The following is a 14788-nucleotide window of genomic DNA, read 5'->3' as shown; positions in this document are numbered from 1 at the left end:
GCCATCACATAGCCTTCACATTAATAGCAACTGTTTTTTGGCGAAACTCAAGAGCAGATAACTATGAAGAGTTGGTGGAAAATCTCATCAAAGGATCTGTAACATGTCCTTAAAGATTAATTTTCTTACATTCGCATCTAGACTTTTTCTCTACCATACTGCGGAGCAGTGAGCGACGAACACAATGAGAGATGTCACCTAGATATTGTCGCTATACCAAAAAGATATCAAGGAAAATTGAATCCATCGATGCTTACAGATTACTGTTGGACAACTGCAAGAGATGATCTGAAGCAGGAGTACAAGAAAAAAGCAAAAAAGAGTTGTCACTAAATGAGGACCAAATTTTGCAGTGTAATTTCTCTTACAATTTATAATTCACAATAGTGTTTAGACATGTTTTAGCTATTTGAATTGTTTTTTAAATTTCTTCTAAACAAATATCAGAAAATTGGCATAATAAAATATCCTGCATCTTTAGATTTGCAAAAATACACCGTGCTCCAAATTATTATGCAAATTGGATTTAAATGTCATAAAGATTTAATTGTTTTGTTTTTCAAATAAACTCATGGATGGTTTTGTGTCTCAGGGCTCAATGGATCACTGAAATCAATCTTAAACACGTGATAATTAGTTTTCCAGGTGTTTCTAATTAAAGAAAACTACTTAAAATTGATGTTCCACACTATTAAGCAGTCCACAGTTTTCAAGTAACATGGGGAAGAAAAAGGATCTCTCTGCTGTTGAAAAGCATCAAATATTGCAATGCCTTGGTCAAGGGATGAAAACATTAGATATTTCCCAAAAACTTAAGTGTGATCATCGTACTGTTAAGAGATTTGTGGCTGAATCTAAACACAGACGTATTCGTGCTGATAAAGGCATAATGAGGAAGGTTTCTGCCAGGCAAGTTCATCGGATTAAGAGAGCAGCTGCTAAAAAGCCATTACAAACCAGCAAACAGATATTTGAAGCTGCTGGTGTCTCTGGAGTCCCTCGAACCTCAAGGTGTAGGATCCTTCAAAGGCTTGCTTTGGTTCATAAACCTACTATTCGGCCACCCCTAAACAGTAATCCCAAGCAGAAACGGTTGCAGTGGGCCCAGACATACATGAAGACTAAGTTTCAAACAGTCCTATTTACTGATGAGTATCAAGCAACCCTGGATGGTCCAGATGGATGGAGTAGTGGATGGTTGGTGGATGGCCACCATGTCCCAACAAGGCTGTGACGTCAGCAAGGAGGTGGAGGAGTCATTGTTTGGGCTGGAATCATGGGGAAACAGCTGGTTGGGCCCTTTAAGGTTCCTGAAGGTGTGAAAATGACCTCTGCAAAGTATATGGAGTTTCTGACTGACAACTTTCTTCCATGGTATAAAAAGCAGAAACGTGCCTTCAGGAGCAAAATCATCTTCATGCATGACAAAGCACCATCTCATGCTGCAAAGTATACCTCTGAGTCATTGGCTGCTATGGGCATAAAATGAGATAAACTCGTGGTGTGGCCACCATCTTCCCCTGACCTCAGGCCTATAGAGAACCTTTGGAGTATCATCAAGCAAAAGATCTATGAGGGTGGGAGGCAGTTCACATCAAAACAGCAGCTCTGGGAAGCTATTCTGACTTCATGCAAAGAAATACAAGCAGAAACTCTCCAAAAACTCACAAGTTCAATGGATGCAAGAATTGTGAAGGTGATATCAAAGAAATGTTCCTATGTTAACATGTAACTTGGCCTGTTAGGATATTTTGGAGTTAAATAGCTTTTTTATGCAGTGAATGTGACCTCCTAATGCTGCAAATTCAACAAATTAGCATGTTCAGTTCTTTAAAACATCAAATGTTTGAAAATTCTACTGTGCCTAATAATTTGGAACAGTGCATTTTGAGTTTTTATTCATTTTGAGGATTATACTGTTATCATTGAGAGGTTTCTTCAATAAAATTCGATGTATACTCTAACGGGTGATGACTTTTATTAGACTGACTATCATTTGCACCGACCATTTAGGAAAATCTGAGAAAAGTATCATTTGCATAATAATTTGGAACATGGTGTAAAATGTTTCCAAGTACTGAAACATTTATGCTTTAATTATATGTAGCAGTAAAAGGAAAACTGTTTGATATCATAGAAACAAAAGCCAAGAAAAAAACTGTCATTGTCAGATTTGAATTCAGGAGGTCAAAAATAATTAAGAGATAGTTAATTTCATAAAGGAACCTGACAACTTTTGAAAATATGTAGAAGAGTATTAATAATTTATTTCATTCACTTACCGTATTTTTCGGCGTATAAGACTACCCCCAACTTTTCGGGCGTCATCTTATATACCGGTGTTGTCTTATACGACGTGCGCAGGGAGCGGTCCCGGATGGTTCTCAGGGTCTGGAGGAGATGAGACTCACCTTCAGGCCCTGGGATCCATATTCGTGTAAAAGAATAAAAATAAAAAATATGGATATACGTACCTTCCAATGGCCCCCGGAGTTCTCCCACCACTCCGTGGCCGCTACCGTTGCCAGGGAAGAAACAATGAAGAAATATATAGAGAGGTAAACTCCACACACACCATCGTCAGTATACTATGATGACAATGTCATCTTTCATTGAAAAAAGCTATAAATAATACATAAACGAATTAAAACTATCCCACCCCCAACAACATGACGACATCACTAGAGACACATCACATGCACAGTGAAGTAGTTGTTGCTAGACCCAAAGTAATAAGCATTATTCCAACAAGTAACAATAGGAGATCCCAAGTCTTTTGTATTAGTCACATCATTGTCATGTCTGCATATTTATCATCTGAAATTTGCAAACTGTTTCATCAATGTTAAGTGAAAATAGGAATTTAAAAGCTAAATAAGTTGATAGAAAGTAGAATTATAAAGCTAAAAAAGTAGATAACTCTTATGGATTAAAGGAGGCTGGAACGTGTAACCTGCCTGCGTAGTCTGCGATGTCGTGGTATGATGATCTACACCTCCACATATACGTCAGCGAAGATTTAGGGTGAGACTGGAAATACACATAGATCATCTTATACACGGCTCTTACGCCAGTAACTCGTAATTAGAGGATGCAGATCATCTGACAGTGTTTTCTTTTCTCATATCTGGATATAATCATTGTGTGAAATCCCACATGCTCCTTTTACAGTAAAGGAAGTTACTACAGAAAGATCAATGTTTTATAATAAAGTCTGTTTGCCCTTCCCATGAGGGACTACAAACTAACAAACTTTTTGGACAGTATGAAAGTTAACATTTTATTGGCCTAAGCCTCCACATTAGAGGTCTACCAATAGGTGAGCATCTGCCATTATTTGAGATGAGCATCTTGCTCCATGGGGCAACCTGCAAATTGCCCAAGTGGGTGCCACCAGTAGCAAAACTAATACTAGTGCTCATGACAATATACACCTGGACAAAGTGCACGCTCTTCAGCAAGTTCACAATGAATATGAGGCCAGCTACATGTATTGCTGTAGGCAACAGCCTGCTTGCCGAGGTCCTCTGCTTCAAAATACTCCGATATTTAAACCTTTGGGCTCCTGGACTACTGTGCTCCACTTCTTTTTACCTGAAGAAAAGAAAGACACCAAACTGTACATAAACATGTGTTATGCATATTTATTGTATTCATGATGTTGTGTTCTTGTAAATAATGTGCATAAGAATGTAAGTAATATATATATATGTGCATATGTACATATAGGAGTGTATATTAACTCCCCATGGTGAGACAACCAGTGATCAGCATGTTATCACCTATCCTGTGATCATAACTTTCATTACAATTATTATTATTATTATTTATTATTATAGTGCCATTTATTCCATGGCTCTTTATATGTGAGGAGGGGTATACATAATAAAAACAGGTACAATAATCTTGAACAATACAAGTCACAACTGGTACAGGAGGAGAGAGGACCCTGCCCGCGAGGGCTCACAATCTACAATTCTACAGATTCTATCATGTCTTGGCATCACAGACTTGGCCCTATCCTGGATCTTGTCATATCTAACAGACCGAACTTTCAGTGTCTCCCTCTCCCACACCACCTCCTCACCCCACCTTTGTCTGTCGGTGTCCCTCAAGGCTCAGTTCTAGGACCCCTACTCTTCTTCATCTACACCTTCAGCCTGGGACAGCTCATAGAATCCCACGGTTTGCAGTATCATCTCTACGCTGATGACGCGCAGATCTACCTATCCGGACCTGACGTCACCTCCTTACTCACGAAAATCCCACACTGTCTGTCTACTATCTCGGTCTTCTTTTCTGCTCACTTTCTAAAACTGAACAAGGACAAAACGGAATCCATCATCTTTCCCCCATTTCACTCTACCCCTCCACCAGACCTATCCATCAATGTCAATGGCTGCTCACTTTCCCCAGTCCCGCATGCTCGGTGCCTCGGGGTGATCCTCGACTCTGCCCTCTCTTTCAAGCCACATATTCAAGCCCTTGCCTCCTCCTGCCATCTCAAACTCAAAAATATTTCCTGGATCTGCGCATTCCTCGACAACGAAACCACAAAAACACCAGTGCAGGCCCTTATCATCTCCCTCCTTGACTACTGCAACCTCCTACTCTCTGGCCTCCCCTTTAGCACTCTGGCACCACTCCAATCCATCCTACACTCTGGTCCCCGACTAATCTACCTGTCTCCCCGCTATTCCCCAGCCTCTCCCCTATGCCAAGCCCTTCACTGGCTTCCTATCATCCAGAGATTCCAGTTCAAAACCCTTACTATGACATACAAAGCCATCCACAACCAGTCTCCTATATACATTTGCAATATGGTCTCCCGGTACTTACCTACACGCAACCTTCGATCCTCACACGATCTCCTTCTGTACTCCCCTCTCATCTCTTCTTCCCACAGCCGTGCTTTCCCCATACTCTGGAACTCTCTACCCCAACACATCAGACTCTCACTTACCATAGAAACCTTCAAAAAGAAATTGAAGACCTACCTTTTCCAACAAGCCTACAGCCTGCAGTGATCCTCAACTTACTGAACCACCGCACGACCAGCTCTACCCTCTTCTAGTGTATCCTCACCCATCCCCTACAGACTGTGAGCCCTCGCGGGCAAGGTCATCCCTCCTTCTGCACCTGTTAGTGCCTTGCTTTTGCTCATAGTTATTGTATTTGTCTATATTTGCCCCCTTATCACATGTAAAGCGCCATGGAATAAATGGAGCTATAGAAATGTATAATAATAAAATTACAATCTTGATTTAATTAAAGTAGCCCTCTCAGCCAGTGTTCCTCCCATGCTTTTGCCTTCTCTTCTTGTGTCTTGGCGTGGCCCTCTAAGTATACCACTCTAGGATATTTGATTACCACCTGTTAAAGGGAACTTGTCAGTGGTAAAATATAAAAAAATAATTTAGATAGTGATTAAAAAATTTAATGTACCCTAAACTAGAACCAGTAAAAAAGGTACCACAAAGATCAAGTAATCACATAACTCCTAGAAGAACATAAAAACAATCACTTACAGGTAGGTCCAGAAATATTTGGACAGTGACACAAGTTTTGGCATTTTAGCTTTTTACCAAAACATATTCAAGATACATGAACGGAAAGCAGGCGACAACACTCACCGATCTTCAAAAGCAGGTAACTCTTTATTGCAATAAAATCTTCACGGCTCGGCGGTGCATATACAGCAAGGTGTACAGGTCCAAACGTTTTGAAGATCAGTGAGTGCTGCCGCCTCCTTTCTGTTCATCGTTCGTACTTGCTTGTTTTCTTGGCTAAGCACCCGGGATCAGGTGGCCAGCTCTCGCTGACGGCCGATGTGTTCATTGAGTAAGCGCTGTGTTGGTGCGGTCAGCTGCTCCCTTTGTGAATGACCATATTCAAGATACAGTTATACAATTAATATGGGCTAAAAGCGCAGATCTCAGCTTAAGGGCTCCTTCACACTAGTGTATAAATCGGACGAGTGCAATGCTATGAAAAATCGGATTGTACTAGGACCAATGCTATTCAATAAGGCAGTGCAGATCTGCAAATTTTTTCTCAGTTGTATTTGGCATGAGAAAAAATCCCAGAATGCTGCGATTTCATTCCGAAATTGGTATAGTGAGAGAAAAAAATTGCGTGCTATGTGCATACGATTTTTACGGATACATTACAATAATGTAAGATAGGAAACTGTAAATGGTCCTGTAAAAGATTAAGAGCTGCTGAGTAAAAAATTGATTGCACACGCCGTGAGTGAGAGCCGAGTGTTAGTGCTCCGATCCTTTCCAATGACAGGACCAGAGTACAGCTGTACTCTGCTGCTTGCGTTGGCGGGAATCGCACTGCACTTTGGTGATATCCGAGTGCAGTGCAATGTTTCACAAGCATCCATTTTTAATCGGATTGCATTCATCTGATTTAATCTCAATTGGGAGTGAGCCCTTACAGAGGAACAGAAAGACCACATAAAGGTATTGCTGGACTTGGCTTTGAAAGAGCTACATGAGAATATCAGTAGTTTGGAGTGTGAAATCCTGTTGATAGATTCCGTTTAAGCATTAACCTCCCCAGCCACAAAAAGTTGTAACCACGAATGCAGCATTGATAAGTAGAAAGAAAAATGCAGCATCAACCCTCAGTATTGGTACATATGATTATTAAATTGGAGTAGAAAAGTAGGAATGCAAAATGTTAAAGGGACACTGTCACCTGAATTTGGAGGGAACAATCTTCAGCCATGGAGGTGGGGTTTTGGGGTTTTTGATTCACCCTTTCCTTACCCGCTGGCTGCAATATTGGCTTGAAGTTCATTCTCTGTCCTCCGTAGTACATGCTTGCACAAGGCAATCTTGCATTGCGCAGGCGTGTACTATGGAGGACAGAGAATGAACTTCAATCCAATATTGCAGCCAGCATGCAGCCAGCGGGTAAGGAAAGGGTGAATCAAACACCCAAAAACCCCGCCTCCATGGCTGAAGATTGTTCCCTCCAAATTCAGGTGACAGTGTCCCTTTAAACTTTATTATTTTCATTTTTCTCATTTTGCTTATCATGTATCGCCTATCGCTTATAATGTATTATTATTCAGAGATGGAGATTACTACTAGCGTTGAGCCACCTCCCTAGTGTTCGGGTTCGGTTCGTCGAACAGGAATGTGTTCACCGTCGAACCCCATTGAAATCAATGGCAGGCAAACACAAACACATACAAACACATAGAAAACACCTTAAAAGGTGTCCAAAAGCTGACAAACTGCTCAGAAGACACAACAAACACATGGAAAAGTCACAACTACATATAGTCATGCGAAAAGAAAAGAGCTGGAGGAGTACAAGGAGGAGACACAGATATAGGCATGGCATGCCCTTCTAAAATCAAGAAAGGCTGGAGTAAAAATCTAAACTCACTATACCAACACCCAGATGTCTTGACAAAAAAAAAGAAAAAAAGAAATATCTTTAGGTAGAATGGCGGCGGGTCCATTCAGATCACTTTCCTTAGAAGACGTAGTGGTACCCCCGTTGGGAGTTGTGCCAAAAAATGAACCCAATACATTCAGACTAATCCACCATTTGCCATATCCAAGGGGCAGGTCAGTAAACGACAACATCGACGTGGAACCAAGTACAGTACTATGTACTGTACCTCCTTTAACGAGGCAATCAGGCGGGTCAAGAAGTTGGTAAGGGGCACCCTAATAGCCAAAACAGACTGAGGGGGTGTTCCAGTTACTACCTGTGCCTCCAAATAGTGTCCTCCCATTGGGCTGCTTCTGTGAAGGAGCATACTACATAGATCGCTGTTTGCCCATGGGGTGCTCCATATCCTGCTCACTATTTGAGGCGTTTAGTTGCTTCCTCGAATGTGTCGTCATGGACGTTTGTAAGGCGGCACATATTATCCATTACCTCGATGACTTCTTATGCCTGGGCCCAAAAGATTTGCTACAGTGTGAAAACACGCAATAGTCCACCTGTGAGAAGGAGAGAGCTGGAGGGAGAGTGGACACCCCAGAGCCGAAGGGTTAGATTGAGAAAGAAAGAAGGCGGTGTAGCTTGCTTCATAGGTGGGTGGGGTACTCTGCTGAGTAGCAGAAATTGCTACTAGGCCCAAAAGGATTTCCTGGGAAAAATGCCGTTAAAAAATAGTACTTAGGTAAACAGGCGGTGTAGCTTGCTTCATGGGTGGGGTACGCTGCTGAGTAGCACCAAATTCTACTAGGCCCAAAAGGATTTCCTGGGCTAGATGCCATTAAAAAATAGTACTTAGGTAAACAGGCGGTGTAGCTTACTTCATGGGTGAAGTACGCTGCTGAGTGGCACCAAATTCTACTAGGCCCAAAAGGATTTCCTGGTCTAGATGCTGTTACAAAATAATACTTAGGTAAACAGGCGGTGTAGCTTGCTTCATGGGTGGGGTATGCTGCTGAGTTGTACCAAATTCTACTAGGCCCAAAAGGATTTCCTGGTCTAGATGCCGTTACAAAATAATACTTAGGTAAACAGGCGGTGTAGCTTGTTTCATGGGTGGGGTACGCTGCTGAGTAGCACCAAATTCTACTAGGCCCAAAAGGATTTCCTGGGCTAGATGCCGTTACAAAATAGTATTTAGGTAAACAGGCGGTGCAGCTTGCTTCATGGGTGGGGTATGCTGCTGAGTTGCACCAAATTCTACTAGGCCCAAAAGGATTTCCTGGGCTAGATACCGTTACAAAATAGTAGTTAGGTAAACAGGCGGTGTAGCTTGCTTCATGGGTGAAGTACGCTGCTGAGTAGCACCAAATTCTATTAGGCCCAAAAGGATTTCCTGGGCTGGATGCCATTACAAAATAGTAGTTAGGTAAACAGGCGGTGTAGCTTGCTTCATGGGTGGGGTACGCTTCTGAGTAGCACCAAATTCTACTAGGCCCAAAAGGATTTCCTGGGCTAGATGCCGTTACAAAATAGTAGTTAGGTAAACAGGCGGTGTAGCTTGCTTCATGGGTGAAGTACGCTGCTGAGTAGCACCAAATTCTACTAGGCCCAAAAGGATTTCCTGGGCCAGATGCTGTTAAAAATAGTAGTTAGGTAAACAGGCGGTGGGTGGCTGGGCTACTCTGCTGACTAGCAGACACTGAAGCTTTGGAGCAGACCTCTGAATCCCAGGCCATAGCATGACGAAACAACTCGGCAGACGACCCCACCCACCTGGAATTGACGATGCCAACGTCATGTAAAACTCAGCAAGGGGACTAAATAAAATAGTCCCCATTTTTTCCAAAAATTCGGCCACAGACACCACTTAAGTGGCATCAATTTCACCAGAGTTTTTTAAAACGGTTGGTGAGGTGATTTTCAAAAATCATCAAGCTTTTAGTCTCCCCAAGATGACACAGGGGTAGAAAAGTCCTTGCGGATCCAGGATTTGTTCATCTTGATGAACATTAGTCTGTATACATTGTCACTGGACAGCCGCGTGCACTTATCTGTCAGCACATCACCAGCAGCGCTGAACACACGTTCAAAGAGAACGCTGGCTGTGGGGCACAAGATCTCCAAGGCGTGAGTGGCGACCTCAGGCCATTTTTCAAGATTCGAAGCCCAAAATGAGCAAGGGTCCAGTTCCAGTCATGGCATCGATGTTAACTTGGAGATACTCTTGTATCATCCTCTCTAGGCATTGGCTGTGCATCAGACTTCTTGTCTCCTGTGGCCTTGCAAAGGATGGTCTGAAAAAATCTTGAAATGATTGGAAAAAATTGCTGTTACCACCAGATACGATGTTACTGTTATGGTTTGAGTGATCACTCGATAGTCCCACGATTCGCAAGTTAGAGCTCAGAGATTCACTACGTGCACCACTGGTGTTTTGTGGAAAAGCAGATGTTAGATTCTGTAACAGTCTCTGCTGATACTCCTGCATGCGTGAATCCCTTTCTATGGCAGGAATTATTTCGCCAAATTTGCTTTTATCCCGAGGATCTAAGAGTGTGGCAACCCAGTAGTCAGCATTACTTCGGATTCTGACAATCCGAGGGTCATGTTGCAGGTAGTGCAGCAAGAAGGCACTCATGTGTCTTGCGCATCCAGGAGGACCAAGTCCTTGTTGTCTTGGTGGTGGGGAGGTGAGAATCATGCTTCCTTCATCAGCCCTCTCCCCCAAACCTCGCACAACAGAAATTTGATCAAGGTCTCCCTAATCTGATGAGTCTTCCATGCCCAGCGCCAGTTCGTCCTCCACTTCTTCCTCTCCTTCCTCAACAGTTTGGCTGCTACCATGCGCCCTCGGTAATCCCTCTCCCCCAGCCTCCAATGTCAGCCACCTTGGTGCTGCCAACCTTCTTGACCTTGGAGATATGAGATCTGAGACCACTCCTGCAGCGTGATTTGCCCCACCTCTTGATCTCGTTGACCCAGGCTATATGTCATAACTTTTTGGAAGTGCATTTGAACAGCAAGGTGGATTGCTGTTGAGGGGAACTAGAAAAAAAAAAATATATAAATCTTCAGCATAGCGAGTGTGAGCGAGCTGAGTGTGACCAGAGCGTAAGTGTGGACGGTGGTAAGTGTGACTTGTGATTCAGTGACTTTGGAGTCAGGGAGTTTCCAAGGGAGGAATTACTGAATTGCTGTCTGTTTTGTATTAATACTTTGTATTTATTTATTTATTTTTTAATTATTTAACTTTTCTGTCTGGTGCAATCCCCATTAGGAAATGTGCTCCACGATTGTTAATGCCATCCAGTGCACATCTTGCCACATGTATGCAGTCGTTGAACAGCCGATCGAGGGTGCATACTGCTGTGCGAGATGTGAGCACGTTGTGCATTTGGAAACCCAGATTCTGACTCTAAATGTGCAGCTGGCAACACTGAGATCCATTGACAATATGGAGAGGAGTCTTCTGCTCATGGAGCAGATGCTCAATGGGATAGATGAGGGGGGGATGGTAGGATGGAGCTGCAGGACGGTGAAGTAGCAAGTTGGGTGACAGTTAGGAAGCGGGGTAGAGGGAAGAGTGCCAGGGAGGCTAGTCCTGATCTGGAACACCCCAATAAGTTTGCTAAGTTGGCAGATGAGGGGGGTGCCAGTACAGGGGTAGCACTGCTGCAGCCAGGCATGTCCTCTGAAAGCCGGGGGAGTGACTGCTCCAGTAAGGAGGGAAATAGGAGAGTAGGCCAGGCCAGACAGGTGCTGGTAGTGGGAGACTCAATTATTAGGGGAACAGATAGGGCAATCTGTCACAAAGACAGGGATCGTCGAACGGTGTGCTGCCTACCTGGCGCTCGAGTCTGACACATCGCTGATCGGGTGGACAGATTACTGGGAGGGGCTGGTGAGGACCCAGCGGTCATGGTGCACATAGGCACAAATGACAAAGTTAGAAGTAGGTGGAAGGTCATTAAAGATGATTTCAGTGAATTAGGCTGCAGGCTGAAAGCAAGGACCTCCAACGTGGTATTCTCCGAAATACTGCCTGTACCACGTGCCACGCCAGAGAGGCAACGGGAGATTAGGGAGGTTAATAAGTGGCTCAAGAATTGGTGTAGGAAGGAGGGGTTTGGGTTCCTGCAGAACTGGGCCGACTTCTCAGTTGGCTACAGGCTCTACGCTACCTCAATGGGGAAGGTGCAGCTGTGCTGGGGGAGAAAATGGCTAGAAGGTTGGAGGATTGTTTAAACTAGGGATTGGGGGGGAGGGTATTCAATTTATAGGAGGGGAAGGTAGTGCAGACAGAGACCTGGGCACAAATAAGGAAGTTGGGGGTGGCGGTGGCATGGGGAGTGGGGTTAGAACAGTTAATAATTTAAGAAAGAGTAGAGGTACAGAGAGGAACATCAAGTGCATGTATACTAATGCCAGAAGCCTCGCCAACAAAATGGACGAATTAGAATTAATAATTATGACATGGTGGGGATATCTGAAACGGGGCTGGATGAGAGCCATGACTGGGCTGTTAACTTGCAGGGCTATAGCCTGTTCAGAAATTACCGTACAGATAAGCGAGGGGGTGGGGTGTGTCTATATGTAAAATCGTCCTTAAAACCCATCCGGCGTGATAATATAGGTGAATTTAATGAAAATGTAGAATCCCTGTGGGTGGAGATAAGGGGAGGGGGAAAAAATAATAAATTACTGATAGGGGTTTGTTATAAATCTCCAAAAATAATGGAAGCAATGGAGAATATCCTCGTAAAGCAAATAGATGAAGCTGCGACTCAAGGAGAAGTCATTAGCATGGGGGACTTCAACTACCCTGAAATAGATTGGGGAACAGAAACCTGCAGTTCCAGCAAAGGTAATCTGTTTTTGACAACTATGAGAGACAATTACCTTTCACAACTGGTTCAGGACCCAACAAGAAGGGGGGCACTGCTAGACCTAATATTAACCAACAGGCCAGACCGCATAGCAAATATAAGGGTTGGGGGTTACTTGGGAAATAGCGATCACAAAATAATAAGTTTTCATGTATCCTTTAAAAAGATGTGTAATAGAGGGGTTACAAGGACACTAAACTTCAGGAGGGCAAATTTCCAACGGATGAGAGAGGATCTTGGTGCAATTAAATGGGACGATATCCTGAGACACAAAAATACACAAAGAAAATGGGAGACGTTTATTAACATCCTGGATAGGACCTGTGCACAGTATATTCCGTATGGGAATAAACATACTAGGAATAGGAGGAAACCAATATGGCTAAATAGAGCTGTAAGGGGCGCAATAAGTGACAAAAAGAAAGCATTTAGAGAATTAAAGGAAGTAGGTAGTGAGGAGGCATTAAATAAATACAAAAAATTAAATAAATTCTGTAAAAAGCAAATCAAGGCAGCAAAGATTGAGACAGAGAGACTCATTGCCAGAGAGAGTAAAAATAATCCCAAAATATTCTTTAACTACATAAATAGTAAGAAACTAAAAAATGATAGTGTTGGCCCCCTTAAAAATAGTCTGGGTGAAATGGTGGATGAGGATGAGGAAAAAGCCAATATGCTAAATGACTTTTTTTTCATCAGTATTTACACAAGAAAATCCCATGGCAGACAAAATGACTAGTGATAAAAATTCCCCATTAAATGTCACCTGCTTAACCCAGCAGGAAGTGCGGTGGCGTCTAAAAATCACTAAAATTGACAAATCTCCGGGCCCGGATGGGATACACCCTCGAGTACTGCAGGAATTAAGTACAGTCATTGATAGACCATTATTTTTAATCTTTAAAGACTCCATAATTACAGGGTCTGTACCACAGGACTGGCGTATAGCAAATGTGGTGCCAATATTCAAAAAGGGGACAAAAACTGAACTCGGAAATTATAGGCCAGTAAGCTTAACCTCTACTGTGGGTAAAATCCTGGAGGGCATTCTAAGGGATGCTATACTGGAGTATCTGAAGAGGAATAACCTCATGACCCAGTATCAGCACGGGTTTACTAGGGACCGTTCATGTCAGACTAATTTGATCAGTTTCTATGAAGAGGTAAGTTCCGGACTGGACCAAAGGAACCCAGTAGATGTAGTGTATATGGACTTTTCAAAAGCTTTTGATACGGTGCCACACAAAAGGTTGATACATAAAATGAGAATAATGGGGATAGGGGAAAATATGTGTAAGTGGGTTGAGAGCTGGCTCAGGGATAGGAAACAAAGGGTGGTTATTAATGGAACACACTCGGACTGGGTAGCGGTTAGCAGTGGGGTACCACAGGGGTCAGTATTGGGCCCTCTTCTTTTTAACATATTTATTAATGACCTTGTAGGGGGCATTCAGAGTAGAATTTCAATATTTGCAGATGACACTAAACTCTGCAGGGTAATCAATACAGAGGAGGACAATTTTATATTACAGGATGATTTATGTAAACTAGAAGCTTGGGCTGATAAATGGCAAATCAGCTTTAATGGGGATAAATGTAAGGTCATGCACTTGGGTAGAAGTAATAAGATGTATAATTATGTGCTTAATTCTAAAACTCTGGGCAAAACCGTCAATGAAAAAGACCTGGGTGTATGGGTGGATGACAAACTCATATTCAGTGGCCAGTGTCAGGCAGCTGCTACAAAGGCAAATAAAATAATGGGATGCATTAAAAGAGGCATAGATGCTCATGAGGAGAACATAATTTTACCTCTATACAAGTCATTAGTTCGACCACACTTAGAATACTGTGCACAGTTCTGGTCTCCGGTGTATAAGAAAGACATAGCTGAACTGGAGCGGGTGCAGAGAAGAGCGACCAAGGTTATTAGAGGACTGAGGGGTCTGCAATACCAAGATAGGTTATTACACTTGGGGCTATTTAGTTTGGAAAAACGAAGACTAAGGGGTGATCTTATGTTAATGTATAAATATATGAGGGGACAGTACAAAGACCTTTCTGATTATCTTTTTAATCATAGACCTGAAACAGGGACAAGGGGGCATCCTCTACGTTTGGAGGAAAAAAGGTTTAAGCATAATAACAGATGCGGATTCTTTACCGTAAGAGCAGTGAGACTATGGAACTCTCTGCCGTATGATGTTGTAATGAGTAATTCATTACTTAAATTTAAGAGGGGACTGGATACATTTCTGGAAAAGTATAATGTTACAGGGTATATTCACTAGATTCCTTGATAGGGTGCTGATCCAGGGAACTAGTCTGATTGCCGTATGTGGAGTCGGGAAGGAATTTTTTTCCCCAAGGTGGAGCTTACTCTTTGCCACATGGGTTTTTTTTTGCCTTCCTCTGGATCAACATGTTAGGGCAAGTTAGGTTAGGCTATGGGTTGAACTAGATGGACTTAAAGTCTTCCTTCAACCTTA

The sequence above is a fragment of the Ranitomeya imitator genome, chromosome 2 (assembly GCF_032444005.1).
Source record: "Ranitomeya imitator isolate aRanImi1 chromosome 2, aRanImi1.pri, whole genome shotgun sequence".
NCBI lineage: Eukaryota > Metazoa > Chordata > Amphibia > Anura > Dendrobatidae > Ranitomeya > Ranitomeya imitator.
The sequence above is the reverse complement of the archived record's forward strand: the minus strand, read 5'-3'. Positions refer to the sequence as shown.